The following is a 17489-nucleotide window of genomic DNA, read 5'->3' on the forward strand; positions in this document are numbered from 1 at the left end:
TGACCCCTCCATCCTCATTCTGAAGAATAACTCTCATTGAGTGAAAATCAATAAAAGTCATTTTAAGGGAAGTAGGTTTAGAAAAAGGCTCTGAAGGAAGAGAAAGGAGGAGGGGAACTTCAAGTTCAACCAATTTGGACTTCTTTCTTTTTTTTTTTTTTTTTATGAGAACTTGTATGCTTCGAAAGCCTTTACAAAATAAAGTCTCCTTTCCCACACTCCCTTTCAAAAGAAATCCCACTGCACACATATATAAACCAATAGTCTTTTTGTGATTCTCAATTTTATAAGCAAAAAAGAAAAAAGAAATCTGCAACAGAAATAATAACGCCTCCATTTCTCAAACTAACATCAACAAGAAACTTTCTGAAGTAATTGCAGACAGCTCTCAGAAACATTCAACCAATATGGATGATAAGAATGATCCAGCAATTTATCGGCAAATATTTATTCACTGCATACTATGGGCAAGGCATTATGAAAATGTTTTAAAAGGTGTTAGAAAAAAAGACATAAGATGTACTTTCTACGAAACTTGTGGATTTGTGGTGTTAAGTCATAATCAAAAGAAAAGTAAAGAATATCCAACTAAATTATAATGCATATAAAATGTATCAAATGAGTAACACAGACAAACTGTTTTTTTTTAAAAAAATATATATTTTATTGATTTTTTACAGAGAGGAAGGGAGAAGGAGAGAGAGCCAGAAACATCAATGAGAGAGAAACATCGATCAGCTGCCTCCTGCACACCCCCCACTGGGGATGTGCCTGCAACCAAGGTACATGCCCCTGACCGGAATCGAAGCCGGGACCCCTCAGTCCGCAGGCCGACGCTCTATCCACTGAGCCAAAACGGCCAGGGCAGCACAGACAAACTGTTGTTGGATTTTAAGGGCCAGAGAGACCATCAGGGTTTGAGGTGTCCTGAAGTGTTTTGGGAGAAGGTAGGATTCAAATAGGGCATTGAAGGTGATAAAATTTGAACAATGAAGAATGGAACATATCACAAGAATAATGGCCATAGCATGTCAGGGTACAACTTATTCATGATTACACCATTAAGAGCATTTGCAATAGCAGGAGTTATTAAATTTGAGATGAAGCCCAGCTGGTGTGGCTCAGTGGTTGGGCATTGACCTATGAACCAGGAGGTTATGGTTCCATTCCAGGTCAAGGCTCAGTCCCCAGTGTGGGGCATGCAGGAGGCTGATCAATGATTCTGTTTCATCATTGATGTTTCTAGCTCTCTCTAAAGGGCTGGGGATCCAGACTGCAGGGGCTCGTGTGGGAGGCAACCAGTCAATATGTCTCTCTCACATTGATGTTTCTCTTTCTGTCTCTCCCCCGCCCTTCCACTCTCTCTAAAAACCAATGGGAAAAATATCCTTGGGTGAGGATTAACAAAGAAAAGAAGTCACAAGGAGCTGAAGGTGGTGAGGGAAGTGCCCCATGTATGATACTGGCCTAGTTCTGCTAATGTATTTTCTATTGATTCTATAAGGCACTGGCAAGAAAAGAACAAATTAAAAATGAAGCTTTATATTTTTCCTCCTTAAATGTAACAACTTTAAGTCTTGTTAGGACTTCTGAATTCTATCATTATACCAATCCAATGCCATAATTTCTCTTGTGTTGGATTTTAACTTAACAAAAAACTATTATGAAAATTAAAAATTAAGCAAATATATGATACACTAAAATTAGAATGAAATTTGGTGGAAATGGCTGAAACTATTTAAAAACTGGGCCTGAAAAAACAATATCCTATCTAATAAAAGAGTAATATGCAAATTAACCATTACTCCGCTACACCCACCAGCCACGCCCACCAGCAAATCCGGAGTGAGTATGCAAATTAACCCAACCAAGATGGCTGAGGCCACGGAAAGAGCAGGGTTTCCCCAGGGATGGAGGAAGCCAAGCTTTCTGCACACCCTGGCCGGTCCAGGCCTCTGCTTAAGGCTACAAAGTTTCAATTATAGAAGATAAATAAATCCCAACAAAAATGGCGGCAGCCACGGAGCTGGAGAGAGCAGGAGGCTAGGGTTGCCCCCGGTGATGGAGGAAGCCAAGCTTTTCGCACACACTGGCAGACCCAGGCCTCCACTTAAGGCTACAAAGTTTCAATTATAGAAGATAAATAAATTCCAACAGAAATGGCTGCCGCCATTGAGTGAGCAGAAGGCTTGGCTCCACTCAAGGCTACAAAGTTTCAATTGTAGAAGATAAATAAATCCCAGATACCAGGGCCTCCGCTTGGGTTGCCGGGGGGCGTGGCCGGCCTGCAAACCACCACAGGCCCTTCGCCCAGGCTGCCCCACGCCCCAAGGGAACCCCCACCCTGATCCAGCAAACCAGCTGGCCCCCACCCATGCACCAGGCCTCTATCCTATCTAATAAAAGAGTAATATGCAGATTGACCATCACTCCAACACACAAGATGGCTGCCCCCATGTGGTCAAAGATCCTGCCCCCATGTGGACACAAGATGGCCGCTACAAGATGGCCAGCAGGGGAGGGTAGTTTGGAGGGACCAGGCCTGCAAGGGAGGGCAGTTGTGGGCGATCAGGCCAGCTGGGGAGGGCAGTTAGGGGTTACCAGGCCGGCAGAGGAGGGAAGTTGGGGGCAAACAGGCTGGCACGGGAGCAGTTAGACATCAATCAGGCTGGCAGGGGAGTGGTTAGGGGGTGATCAGGCTGGCAGGCAGAAGCAGTTAGGGGCAATCAGGAAGGCAGGCAGGCGAGCAGTTGGGAGCCAGCAGTCCTGGTTTGTGAGAGGGATGTCCAACTACCCATTTAGGCCCGATCCCACCGGTGGGCAGTCGGACATCATTCGAAGGGTCCCAGATTTGGAGAGGGTGCAGTCTGGGCTGAGGGACACCCCCCCCCCCACATACATTAATTTCATGCACCGGGCCTCTAGTTTTGAAATAATAGTTTAAGCATCATTTCTATGCTTGGGGAGTGGAAATAAAAACTGTGCCCAAAGGAAGTTTTAGAGTATATTTGCACCTCTAGATCTAGGCTCCAGTCCTAGGCCAACTTCCTTACACCTGACCTCAAGCTACAAGCACCAAGACCTCCAATCCCTGATTAAATAGGACACCAGTGGATGCGGAGCCTAAGAATCTAATGTCTTAGACCACTGTTCATCCTTCCCCTCAAAGAACCTTAAACTTCAAGCTTCTTTGCTCCCACTACTGTCCTCTGTTGTATATACTGTGACTAATCACACTTCTGCACGTAAAGAAACACTTTCAGTACCTCCCAGTTGACTTTTATTAGTCCCTGTCCACTGTTCTCCAAGGGTCAGTTGGAACTAAACCTTTCAAGTTTCATTCCTATTTTCATAGGTTTAAGTTCCAAATGTAAATAACTGCTCCCTTCCCATATTTGTCCTCTAAGATCTGTCATTCCTAAAATCCCCCAAATTCCTTAGACTTAATCTAATCCCCTTCTTCTCTCCCTGCCAAAACCATCCATGTACCCTCTGGAAATCCACCTCCTCTATGCCCTCAGTCACTTCTCTGAGTGTTCCTTCCACTTCTTGCCTTAATCAAGCCTGGCTCTCTCTATGCTATTTCCCTGCAGCACTCTCCAGTGAAGTCTGCTCAAGTTCTCACACCTCTGTAGTGTAGGAGATAAGGCTGCTCCTCAGTGCTACTCAGAGTCCTTTGCTCTCCCCTCCCCCTTTATAAAAACCCCTGCCACTCCCACCCTGATTGGTCATTGTAATCTAACTACCACCTTTGTGCTCATGGTTCACAGAAGACACTGGAATGTGGCTTCCTGTTTCTCTTGTACCACAAGTCCTGCCTTCATCCTAAGAGACTTCAGAGAAAGACCCATCCAATCTTCAATGTCCTCCTACAATGCTAATGCTACCTGGCTACTGAAATACTCCTGAAAGTATTTCTTTTCATGCAAAAGTATGATTAGTCACAGTATATAAAACATCCACCCCCTGAACCTTGTCATCATCACCTGAAACCCCTCCAATTTCTCTACTTTTAAAATCACTAATTCTGTCCAGCAAGCATGGCTCAGTGTTTGAGTGTTGACCTATGAACCAGAAGGTCACGGTTCAATTCCCAGTCAGGGCATATGCCTAGGTTGTGTGCTCGATCTCCAGTGGGGGGTGTGCAGGAGGCAGCCCATCAATGATTTTCTCTCATCATTGATGTTTCTATTTCTCTCTCCCTCTCCCTTCCTCTCTGAAATCAATAAATATATATATTTTTTAAAAATCACTAATTCCAATAGTCCACTCTGTGACCACAATCACCTATCCTTTGAGCTTGCTTATTAAACTTGCCCAATTGCAATTATTATTCCACTTCATTTGAATATCAGAATATTAATCCCTTCACCTTGTTTCTATTACTCCCTTCCTGTCTTCACTTCCCTTTTCTCTAGCTTAGCATTTATGTTCCATCATTTCATTCACTCTCTCAGGATTACCCTGAACTCTCTCCTTGAATACGCTCTTTCCTTGTCTTCTAAGACATCACATTCTCCCAGTTTCTCTCACTTTTCCTGCAGCCCTTTCACAGACATTTTTTACTGGCTCCTACCTCTCTACTACTAAACTTCTAAATATCAGAGTGTTTCAAGGATCTGCCCTAGGAGCTCTTGTTATTCAATACTTTCCTTAAGTAATCTCAACTCTTCCCATTGCTTTAATTACTATTAGTATACATTTACTCCTCAAATTCATACTTTAAGTTAGAATTATTTGAGCTCCAGAAGGATGTATCTACCTGCTTACCTGACATCTTCAAATGAATATCTCCAAGGTACCTCCAACTCAGCACGTTCAAAAGTAAACTCATCACTTTCCCATTAAATCTGTTCCTTCTGGAAATCTGAGTCATCTCTGACATCACCCTCTCTGTCTTCCCTCTCTTGTATCATCCTATATAATAAAAGGCTAATATGCAAATAGACCGAACGGCAGAACAACCGAACAATCAGTTGCTATGATGTGTGCTGAACATGGCAGGCGTTGGTCGCGGTGGGAAGGTGTAGCAGGTGAGCGGGGGCACCAGACCAAGGTGGGGTGCTGATCGCCATCATCAAGGCGAGTGGTTACCGAAAATTCTTTGCTCCCATGCGCCGCGGTCCCACTCCACGCGCACCCGCAGCCGGTGCCAGGTTCTGGTCCCAATTACTTGGCGCCATCAGTGGGTGCCAGCGGTGGCTGCCAGCGCCCCTGAGGGCTTCTCCACCTACCCCTGCTCGTGAGGGGCGATCGAGGCAGCAGCCGCCACTTGCACCCACTGCTGGCGCCGGCCCCAATCACTCTATGCCGTCAGTGGGTGCGAGGCAGTGGCGGTGGGAGCGGGGCTGCTGGCAGACAGAGGACAGGGGGCCACAGCAGGAGGGGCCAGGCAGGGTCACTGAGGATGGGCCGAGACCCACCCCTGTGCCTACTGCAGCCTCGCGGCCCACAGTTCCTTTCAAGGTGCACAAATTTGTGCACTGGGCCCCTAGTAGTTAAATAATCACTAAAACCTGTTAATTTTATTTCCAAACTATTTCTCAAAAATGGCCTACTTTTCTCTACCTCTACTGCCACCTCTCTGGTCCAAGTCACTATCAGTTTTCATTTAACAAGTTTTACTCACTATCTACCATGTGTAATAACCTGTAAGTACTAGAATATAGACCTTTGAAGGAACCTCTTGCCTGTGTCACTTAAATAACTGATCTTCTTGCAATCATTCTTTCCCCCCTCCAATCTATTTTCCACATTGAAGACAGACTATGTGGGGCGTTTTTTTGTAAATGCAAATCTAATTATGCTACCTCTGATGTAAGGATTAAAGTCAATTATGTATGTAAGAGATATAGTAAGTGTCGGGCACATGATACATAGTCAGTACATGCTAATCAGTGCAAATATGTTGAATAATTCAGTAAATTATTTGAAATAACTGGCCAGCTATTTAGAAAAAAAATAAAGCTTCACCCCTACCTCACTACTTAGACTCAAAGGGGGGAAATGAAACCATAAAAATACTTGATGAAAACATGGGGAAATATCTGTATAATCTTGGAGGTGAAGAAAGCCTTTCAAGACATTTCCCAGCCCTAGCTGGTTTGGCTCAGTGGACAGAGCATGGGCCTTCAGACTGAAGGATCCTGGGCTCGATTCGGGTCAAGGGCACATGCCCAGGCAGGCTCGATCCCCATTAGGGGGCATGCAGGAGGCAAATGATCAATGGTTCTCTCTCATCATTGATGTTTCTATCTCTCTCTCCCTCTTCCTTCCTCTCTGGAATCAATCTATATATATAAAAGCCTAAGTGACCTTTATGACTGGATGACCGGACAACTGGCTGGTAACTATGATGCGCACTGACCACCAGGGGGCAGATGCTCAACACAGGAGTGTGCTCCCACAACCAACCACCTATGGCTGGCCAACCACCCATGGTCCCTCCCCCCTTGGCCAGCTGGCCCTGATCACCCTGGTCAGGACTGGGTGAGATGGCCCCGATAAGCCCAATCGCCGGCCAGGCCGAGGGACCCACCCGTGCATGAATTTGTGCACTGGGCCACTAGTAAAAATCCTATATAAAAAAAGGGTAATATGCAAATTGACCCTAACTACGGAACAACCGGGAACGACTGGTCACTATGATGTGCACTGACCACCAGGGGGCAGATGCTTAATGCAGGAGCTGACACCTGGTGGTCAGTGAGCTTCCACAGGGGGAATGCCACTCAGCCAGAAGCCGGCTCATGGCTAGACAGCACAGGGGACCAGGCCCAAGCCGTTAGTCAGACATCCCTCGAGGGCTCCTGGGCTGCCAGAGGGATGTCTGACTGCCAGCTTAGGCCTGATCCCCTGCGGAGTGGGCCTAAGCCGGCAGGTGGACATCCCCTGAGGGCTCCCAGACTGCAAGAAGGCACAGGCCAGGCTGAGGGGACCCTCCCCCAAGTGCACAAATTTTTGTGCACTGGGCCTCTAGTATATTATAAAAAAAAACACAACCCATTTCCCCAAAGCCAGAAGCCATAAAAGAAAAATATTAACCACATACAAATGTAAAGATTTTACATAACAAGAAAGGCTGAAAAATATATAACAAGAAGGCTGAAAGATAAATAACAATAGAGAAAAATTTCTACTTCATTAAAAAGGGCTAATAACAAATATCTAACTAGCTCTTATAAATCAACAAGAAAATATTAGCAACCCAATAGAAAAAGGTCAAACTGCATGATTAGACAATTTACAAAGTAAGAAATACAAATGGCTAAAAGAAAATGTGAATAAAACAATAGCTAGTATATATTTTTTTATGTTTTTATTGATTTCAGAGAGTAAGGGAGAGGGAGAGAGAAACATCAATGATGAGAGAGAACCACTGATCAGTTGCCTCCTGCACGCCCCCCACTGGGGATCGAGCCAGCTACCTGGGCATGTGCCCTTGACCAGAATCGAACCCGGGACCCTTCATTCCACAGGTCGATGCTCCATCCACTGAGCCAAACCGGCTAGGGCGATAGCTAGTATATTTTACCTATAGGTTGGCAAAGATTAGGAAGATTGATTAAACTCACTGAAGGTAAGGAAAATGGGCACTTAACCTGCACTTTTGTCGGGAGTATAAATTTGAATGACCTTTCTGGAAACAATTTGTCAATGGCTAACATAATATAACGTGTATACCCCCAGATATAGTAATCCTCAAAGAATGCAACAAATTAAAAAGAAAAGGTGTTTAAAAATATAACAGAAGAAATTCTTATGGAAACGGTGTATCACTGCTATTTTAATTTAATTTCCTTATTTAAAAGTGAACTTGAGCCCTGGCTGGTGTTGCTCAGTTGTTGGAGCATCGGCCTGCGCACAGAAGTGTCATAGGTTCTATTCCCCGACAGGGGTGCGTGCCTGGGTTGCAGGTTCCATCCAGATCCCCGGCCCAGTTGGGGGCACCTGCGGGAGGCAACCAATTGATGCAGTCTCCTTCAGATGGATGTTTCTCTCTCTCTGTCTCTCTCTCTCCCCCCTCTCCCTACTACTCTCTCTAAAAATCAATGAAAAAAATATCCTTGGGTAAGGATGAACAACAACAAAAAAGCGAACTTGAAACATTTTTCAAATGTTTATTAGACATTAATATTGGACACTGTGACTTTCCTAATTCATATCCTTGGCCATTTTTCTATTGGGTTGTCCTTTCCTTATCATTATTAGGTTCTCTTAATACACTGAGGATATTAATCTTTTATTATATATGTTACAAATATGGGATCCAAGTCTGTGATGTCTTTCAAATTTGTTTATAGTGTTTTTCATTATATAGAAGTTTAAATTTTTTACTTTGTTAATTTTTTTCCTCTACAGCTTCTAGATTATATGTCTTACTTAAAAGAAGTATTTCAAACACAAGATTTTTAAAATATTCTGCTATACTTTCTCCTGATTTGTAAGTTCCATCTTCTTCACTTAATCTTTACTTATCAGATTTACATAAATGAATATTACCTGACTTTGACTATCAGACTCACATAAACAAAAGAGATGTAACTTTCCATTGACTAGTATGCTTGGGACCCTAGCAGAAGCACCCCATCTCAATCTGTAGGTATCTGGGAAGCAGAATTAGTAAACCAGTAGTACCCTGATGGTATTTCCAGAACTAGTCATTAAAGGAGGGAAACATTTCATCCAGGAGATCAAAATGAGAAGAATGCTGGCTATCTTAACTAGAGATGTATAATGTACAATGGAGCAGGATCTCCCCTAGCCAGAGGAAATAAATAGCCCTGAGACTAATGATTGGCATGCTCAGATTCTCTTGTTTCCAGTATCTTTCTCTCATAGAAAGTGCTGGATGCATTGACTAGTTTCTCTCTCTGGCTTTCCTCTATTTTGAGCTATTGCAGACCACACTGGCTTTCTTTCCTTAATGCTACTGATTAGTAGTCAAGTAACGGGTCCCAAGGGCCTGGAAGACATTGGGTTCCTTTCATCACCTTTTGATTAAGTTAAATTCTCTCTAGGGCAACCTTATTTTCCTTATTTGTAAGTTCTAAGTACTAACTACAATAGTTTATCTGGAAAGAGAAGTCTAAATTGAAGAAAAATTACTGAACAATACAAGGAAGTACATAACAGAATAGTATAGTACAAGACAGTTACTAAAGGTTTTTAGGCATGGAAATGAGTGATGAAAGTGATGAGGAAGACTGGTTTATCAGTCACATGAAGGTGGAAGTTGGAGCTAGAGAACAGAGGGACCATGAAGGCAGAGAGACTAGTCAGAAAGCTGTTGTGGTAATGTAGACAAGGCCAGCTCCAAATTCTAGACTGTGGGATCTATACCAAATTCATCTTTGTATATTCGTCCCTTACCCCAAAGTGAATTGGAACTTCTAGGTACTTTAAAAGGTGCTGTGCCAAGATATTGTTTATCCTGCTAATTTACTCATAATTTGGCTCAGCAATACCTTTCTTTGTAATATCAACCATTGATCAAGGGCCCAAATGTAGCAAACATTTAAACATTTTTATATAATCCTTATAACAACTCTATAACAATCCTATCTAATAAAGAGGGAATATGCTAATTGACCATCACGTCCTCACAAAGATGGTGGTGCCCACAGCCAATAAGGAGGGAATATGCTAATTGACTGCCATGCCCTCAACGATGGTGGCACCCACAGCCACAAGATGGCGACGCCCAGTCCCCTCAGCCCTGCTGGGGTGGCAGGCTTGTGGCATGGCCAGACCCGCCCCCAGGCTGGTCCAGCAGCTCCGCGCACCTGCCTCTGGAGTCCCCCAGTCCCTCAGCCCCCCCGGCTGCCCAGGGCCGGCCTGAGGCACAGGCAAGCCTTGGACGGCGGCTGCCCAGCTGCCCAGGGCCGCCCGAGGCTTGCACTGCTGGCAGTGGCAGCAGCAGAGGTGTGATGGAGGCGTCACCTTCCCCTGATCGCCAGGTCGCCTCCTGCCCCTGAGGGCTCCCGGACTGTGAAAGGGGGAAGGCCGGGCTAAGGGACACCCCCGCTCCAGTGCATGAATTTTCATGCGCCGGGCCTCTAGTTTACAGATGAGCAAGACAAAATTCAGAGAGTTATAAGACATCTGACTATTAGGAGTAGTGGTGATTGCATTTTTTTGTGTATTATTTAAAAGTCATGTTTTCTTTGCAGAAATCTTTTAAAACCATCTGTCTATTCTATGAAGATGTTTAGCTCAAACTTGTTAATATAATCAGTAAGTCCCTTAAGTAGGCACATATTAATTACAATATGTCATAAACACCACTGTCAACCCCCGTGTTGTTGAATCCCTTGTCTCACCTCAGCATGCATTATGTCCCCTACATGATAGGTGACCAAGTGACTTACCAAGTGAGGGTGCCTGTCTCAATATGTATGTCAAATAAACCAAATTTCTTTCTTTTTTATATTAAAAAGTACTTATAAATTATAGTTCAATTATTATCTTCCTGACCTAAGGAATCATCTCTGAAGACCCCTAGACTAGATTGCTTCAAGTAACAAGGTCAGAACTTTTCTAGCTGGCTTTCTAATTTTTAATCTAGAGTCTTCCTGAAAATGCTATTCCAAGGAAGAAGCATGCACATCTTTTTGTTCACTTGCATAGTGGGTGAGCCTACTCTGTCCCTGAAGCATGGGGAGGAGCTAGGGCTTGGCCTGGTCATTTCAATTTTAATGATCCAGGGCCTAGAAGAGTCACAGCAAAACTCTAGAACTCAGCTTTGATCCTTCATATTCCTGGTGGCAACCATAAGAAGAGACAGAATCTCAAATAGGCTTGTTGATTAAAAAGGCTTTAGGAAAACCTTGTCAAGGTCCGTTGTCTCACTGAAGAAGGAGATGTGGGGCGAGGTGCCCCAGGCCCTCCCAAGTCTCTTCCAAGTAAGTAATAGTAGCTAACCCTTAATGAGCACTTACTATATTCTGAACATTTATATGGATTAACTCAACCCTCACAGCAAGTCTGATGTACATAGTTATCCACATTTTACAGGTGAGGAAACTGAATCACAGAGAAGCTAAAGTCCTTGCCTGAGGTCATCCAGCTGATTAATGGTGAAGATGGAATTTGCACCCAAGCAATCCAGCTCTAGGGTTCTGCTTCTAACCACTATACTATGCATTAAGATAAACTTTATACAGAAAATTGATGTTTCCTCAACTTTTGTAAAGTATGACTAAAACATGCTAAGAAATGTTATTGTTCAGTATTATACAAGCTCCACAAATGCAACTTTAAGGTAAGTCCCCCCAGCTACCTTCTAGTCAAATTGCTGCTGCCTTAAAGACCTTCCTCATAGAAATTCTCGAACTGTTGCTACCAACACCCTTCATTTTGCTCCTCCTTGAGACCCTTGATATCCCCATGGACACCTTCCTTGGTGGTCTTGTCTGCTTTCAATGATATTTCTTTCTACTCCTCAAGGGAACACCTGCAGTGCTCACTAGCTGAATGTTTACTCCTCTTTCTGGAAGGAAGATGAAAGCAAGCAAGAAGAGCTGGGTACACAGACATCCATCAGTTTGGCTTTTGATCTTTCTGTCTGGGAAGCAAATTTCACACCCAAGCCAACTGCAACAAGTTTTACTAGTAAAGTTTCTTGTGATATCCCGTCCAGTCTGGATTGAATCTTTGCAGTGGTGAGTCCCCTCAATGCCATGCCACCCCAAGAGGCATGCAGTCAATTCCTGTGGAGTTTGAACAACATCAGACCCCAAACTCAGAGTTTCTAATATGGACAGAGCTCATCGTGTATCCACAGTTACTGCCACAGCCAGCAGAAAAGGTGAGAGACTTGTTGGACACCATGGCCACCTCTGCCCAGGGCTGCTGCCCTTGACCCCTTTAATTCTTATGCAGGATCAGGTAGATAACCTGGGCACAATAAAGAAACTGTCTTATGGCTCTGAAGTAAAGGGGACTTGGTGAGCAGATGAGGGAGATGCCAGGAGGAGATGCCAGGTGGTAGCTGGAGAAGAAGAAAAGCAGTCAGTGAAGGCAAGAAGGGCAGGTGACCAGCTGTGGCAGAGGCCAGACAGCTGGCTGGCCAGAAGAAACCCTTTAGGATGTCGTTCAGGGACCGAAATACACCCTCAACAGGGTAAGTTATTGCAACGCCCTTGCAAATATAAAGTGCTGTACAAACACTAAATCTAGAATGGCTAATAATTTTGTTATGTTAAAGCATTCATGTCAGGTAATTAATGTACTCATTGTGATCATTTAATTTTATGGCAGGTAGTGTAAGGCTGGACAGAAATAGGGCTCTTTGGCCCAGTCCTCTCATTTCTCTTTAGAGAAACCGGCACCACATTCTGCCTGATCTGCTGCGCCAAGCTCCTGCTGGAGGGAGCTGCTACAAGGAGCTCAGCACCTGGATCTGGGCCCTCCACGCTTGGGGATTTCATTTCCTTGACCCCTGGTGCCTAGAGGCCCTGGTGCCCCCTGGTGGTGTCTGGGGCACCACCATTTCCTCAAAGGAAATTCGTAGCTGAATTAGTGGGGAAATGAGAAATGGGAACTTCTCCCTTGACAAGTATTCCTCAAAGCCCCCAGGTGTTTGCACAGTAAAGGGGCAGTTGGCATTGCTGTGTGGGGCTCCTTGGGGGATCAGCACAGCAAAGGCTTTGTAGCAGCTGGAACAGTTGGAGGGAGAGGCCCAGCTATATTGCCCCAGAAAGCCCTGAAAGGAGGCTGTTCAGACTCCTGTCCAGAGCACAGGCCACTATGATGCTCTTGTGGAGAAAGGAGTTCTCCTTGTTCCTTGCCCAGTCTACTGATGGTCTAGCTTGCAGCAGTCACTCCATCTTCCCTCTGTGCTCTCTCTTTTTTCTCCCTGCCCATCACCCCTTTGCCACCTCAACATATCCCAAGCCAAGGCAACTACTTTCATTCCTTTTCCAAAACCTTTGCCTAATCCTTTCCATGGGAGCCCTTCCTGATTAAGTAGGTCCCAGAGAAGAACCTCACTTTCTATTAGCTCTCAGGCCCAGTCTGTATGCCAGCCTGGAGCAGGGCTGAGTAGGGTACAAGGCTAGGCAGGCCTTGCTATGCCCTGAATGAGCCTCCAATCTCAAACATGTCTATATTCACATAAATGTAGAGACAGCTACCTTCATATTGACCTTCTTATTTATCCCTGTGTGGCTAGAGGTGGTGGCCAAAAGGCTTCTTCATGCTAGATATATTAAGATTAGCTTGGCTAAAGGGTTAAAGACAGAGAATTTTAAAAGCAGCAAGAAAAAAGCAGTTAGTTACCTACAGAGTTCCCATAAGACTGTCAGCTGATTTCTCAACAGAAACTTTGCATGCCAGAAAGGATTGGCATGAAATATTCAAAGTGATGAAAAGCAAGTACCTAAAACCAAGATTACTCTACACAGCAAGGCTATTATTTAAAATAGGACAGACAAAGAGTTTCCCAGACAAGAATAAGCTAAAATAGTTCATCACCACCAAACCAGTATTACAAGAAATGTTAAAGGGTCTTCTTTAAGAAGAGGAGCATGACCAGTGTGGCTCAGTGGTTGAGCACTGACCTAAGAACCAGGAGGTTATGGTTTGATTCCCAGTCAGGGCACATACCTGGGTTGTGGGCTCAATCCCCAGTAGGGGGTATGCAGGAGGCAGCCGATCAATGATTCTCTCTCATCATTGATATTTCTATCTCCCTTTTCCTTCCTCTCTGAAATCAATAAAAATATTTTTTAAAGAAGAATAAATATTAAAAATATGAATAATAAAATAGCAATAAATACATATCTATAAACATTATTTTAAATGCAAATGAATTAAATGCTTCAATCAAAAGACATAGTGTAGCTGAGTGGATAAGAAAACAAGATCTTTACATATGCTATCTACAAAATACTTCATTTAGAAAGACACAAAACCTAAAAGTAAAGGAATGGTAAAAGATATTTCATTAAAATGGAAATAACATTAAAAAGCTAGTATAGCAATACTTATACCAGAAAAAAAAGACTTTTAAACAAAACCTATAACAATAGATAAAGAAGCAATTCCACTTCTGGGTATTTATCTAAAGAAACTCAAAACACTACTAAATGGAAAAGACATATGCATCCATATGTTCATCACAGCATTATTAAAAATAGCCAAGATATGGAAGTAACCTAAGTGTCCATCAATAGATGAATGGATAAATAAGTAGTGCATATATTCAATGGAATATGACTCAGCCATAAAAGAGAATGAAATCTTGCCATCTGCAGCAACATGAATGGACCTAGAGGGTTTTATGCTGAGTGAAATAAGTGAGACAGAGAGACAAATACCATATGAGTTCACTTACATGTGGAATCTAAAAAAGAAAACAAATGAAAAAGCAAAACAGAAACAGACTCATAGATACAGAGAACAATTTTGACAGTTGCCAGATGGGCGTAGAGTTGAGGAGATGGGTGGAAAAGGTGAAGAGATTAAGAAGTACAAATTGGTAGTTACAGAATAGTCATGGGGGTGTAAAGTACAGCATAGGGAAGATAGTCAATAATATTGTAGTAACTATGAATGGTGTCAGTGCATACTAGATTTATTGGGGTGATCACTTTGTAAGTTACATAATCACTATGTTGTACACCAAAAACTATGGGGGGGGGGATTAGCTTGGCTAGATATTGAGTTATAACATATAGAATCCTTGACTATGGTCATTGTTCTCTTACTCTTTTCCTCTCCCCGTTTTCTGATGGACTTCCTCATGCCAGGAAATTGAGGGTATAGCAGCCTGCTTGCCCAGTAACTAATATATTATTGATCCAGAAGGGTTTTGGGGGCACACCCTTTATAATGGCTTTCTTTGCTAAAGTTAGCAATAGCTGCCTGGATGACCCATAAACTCCAGTTTACTTGTAACCTGGTGGGTGGGGACACAGGGAAGGTAGTAGGTCCAGTCTGTTGACCCGGGCCCTGCCAGTCTCAAAATCAGTGTGTGTTTAGGAAGCTCTCCACATGGTAGAACCCTACCTTACTCAGTTGAGGGCAGGGCATGACTACTGCCTTCCAGATCAGTATTTAGCCTAGAGCTACATGCTCACTGGTATGAGTCTCACAAAGGAAAATAACAATACTACTAGTTATTAGACATCACCTTATGTCAGGGACTATAGAAAAGTACTTTATGTATATTGTCTCATTTAATGCACCCAGTAATCATATTAGGGCCATCTGTGGCCTCATTTTCCAGATGCAAAAACTAAGTCTCAGAGAGGTTAAATAGTTTGCTTAAGGACACATAATTGCTGGATGACAGAGCAAGGATTTGAACTCAAGCAGTCTATGGCAAGAATTCATGTGCAAAAACACTATTTTATACTGATTTCTTCTGTGCTATGTGGATATACTGGCCTTCCATTTAAAAATAATTATTCTTGTCTATATTGTGCCACGCATTGTGCCAGGCCCTTGGGAAGGGTAGGCTTTACACAAGATGGATTGACTTACTGATCTTTCCCATTTGCCAGTCACTGTTTTAAGCTGGAAAGGAATCTGCACTGGAGAGTTAATAACTGCCACACCCACAGCTCCTTGTCATGAGAAGGGTCTCTGGGTGCTTCCTTATGCATAAATGACTGTGCTTTGTATCAAGCAACTTTAGTACTCTGCCTATAGCTAACTGGGTCAGGGATGAACACTTGACCCAAAGGCAGACATCCTATTGGCTGGCCAGGAGTCATGAAGCTCTGCTCAACAGTTATTGGCTTGGGTGTGGCCAAACCAATTAGGTCTTTTTTTTTTTTTTCCTTGGGAAATATAAATTCATGTTAGTTGGAAGTGTTAGGTGCTGTAGAAGCAAGGACAGAGTACTAAGTGACTATAATGGTAACAAGAGTGGAGATCAATGACTACACATTAAGAAGCAATGAAAACACCTGATTTTTAGAACTATGCTGTAGCCTAAATAACCATCCAGTTCTCAGAGTTTCTATGGCCTCTGTGAAGTCTCACTGTATTTACCTATATATCTTGACTTCCTTATTTCCATCCATAGCCTCACAATGATCCTCTTGACCAATGCAATCTCAGTGTGTCCTCATTGAGTTCACGATTAAGTGGATAACACAGACAGACAATGAGGCAATTATAATAAAGTGTAATAAATGCAACCATGGTGGAAACCCAGGAGGCTGTGAGCACAAAGGAGGCACCAGAGAGAGTGCATCTTGCTAGAGAGCATCAGGGAGGGCTTGCTGAAGGAAGATGAGTAAGACTCGGTCCCCATTTTCCTCAATGCAAAGCCATCATCTTTAAAATGGCCCTAAATAATCTAACTCTCTATCCCCACATTACTTCTCCAATTTCTATTTCTGTCACCATACTCCCTTGCTCACCCTACTCTACCTGAAACACATTGGCTCCTGCCTTAAGATCTTTGCTCTTGCTATTCTCTTTACTTGGAAGGTCTCCAGATATCCACTTGTTCAACTTTCACCTCCTTTAAATTTTTCTCAAATCTCGTCTTTTTGATAAGGCCTACTTTAATACCTGATTTTAATACTGCATCCTGTCTGCCAGCTCCTGCATCCAGGACCTATTGATCACCCCAGTGTGCTCTACTTTTTCTTTATTCCTTAGAACTTATTATGCTTACCATACTCCAACATACTTAATGATTTACTTATGTTTATTGGTTTTTGCCTGCTTCCCCCACTAGAATGTAATGTCAACATGCATAGAGATCTTATTTTGTTTATTGACTGTCATAGGTCGTATTCCCCAGAAAGCAGATCTGAGACAAAGATTAGCATGCAGGATGTTTATTAGAGAGTGATCTTGGGATCAACATCAGTGGAGGGAAGCAGAGTAGGCAGAGGGGGAAGGTGAATTATAATGTAGTCCCAACAAAGGCCTCAGCCAGTCCTATAGGAGCTCTGGAGCTGAGATGGTCTTTCAAAATTTTTGGAGTTGGGACAAATGGCTGTATCTTTATGTCCCAGTGTTGATCAGTCATTGATGCGAATTGTCCCTGAAAGAGATGGGACCTTGGACAAAGAAGTTTTCTTCAGCTACAGCAACCCCCAACAAGGCAAATAGTTAGGGCTATTAGCTCTCCTAGCAAATGAGTCCTTCACTCCCAAAGGAAGATCTAGGCAACAGATGACAGCATCCACTGCTATCTACCCTGGTAGCACCTGGATTCACTTTCCATACAGATTCTGAGAGCATCTTCTCCAGGACTTCAGTGGGCCTCTCTTCCTAGGGGAAACTTAGGAGAGGAAGGTTTGCAGAATGAGCTACAGACCCCACTGTTGCAGGTGGTCTTGGGGACAAAATTTATATCCACTATATTCCTTTTCTACTCACAATTCTATATTCCTTTTCCCTCAGCTAGTAGATCTGCTGGTCTTGGTAGCTGACCTGGTGTCATGATCCAGACTCTTATCCCTGAGGGATTTCAGGCTGAGGTTGTTGCTCTTGTCCTTATACCATTAAATTAGGGGAAG

The sequence above is a fragment of the Plecotus auritus genome (assembly GCF_963455305.1).
Source record: "Plecotus auritus genome assembly, chromosome: 2".
NCBI classification, from domain to species: domain Eukaryota; kingdom Metazoa; phylum Chordata; class Mammalia; order Chiroptera; family Vespertilionidae; genus Plecotus; species Plecotus auritus.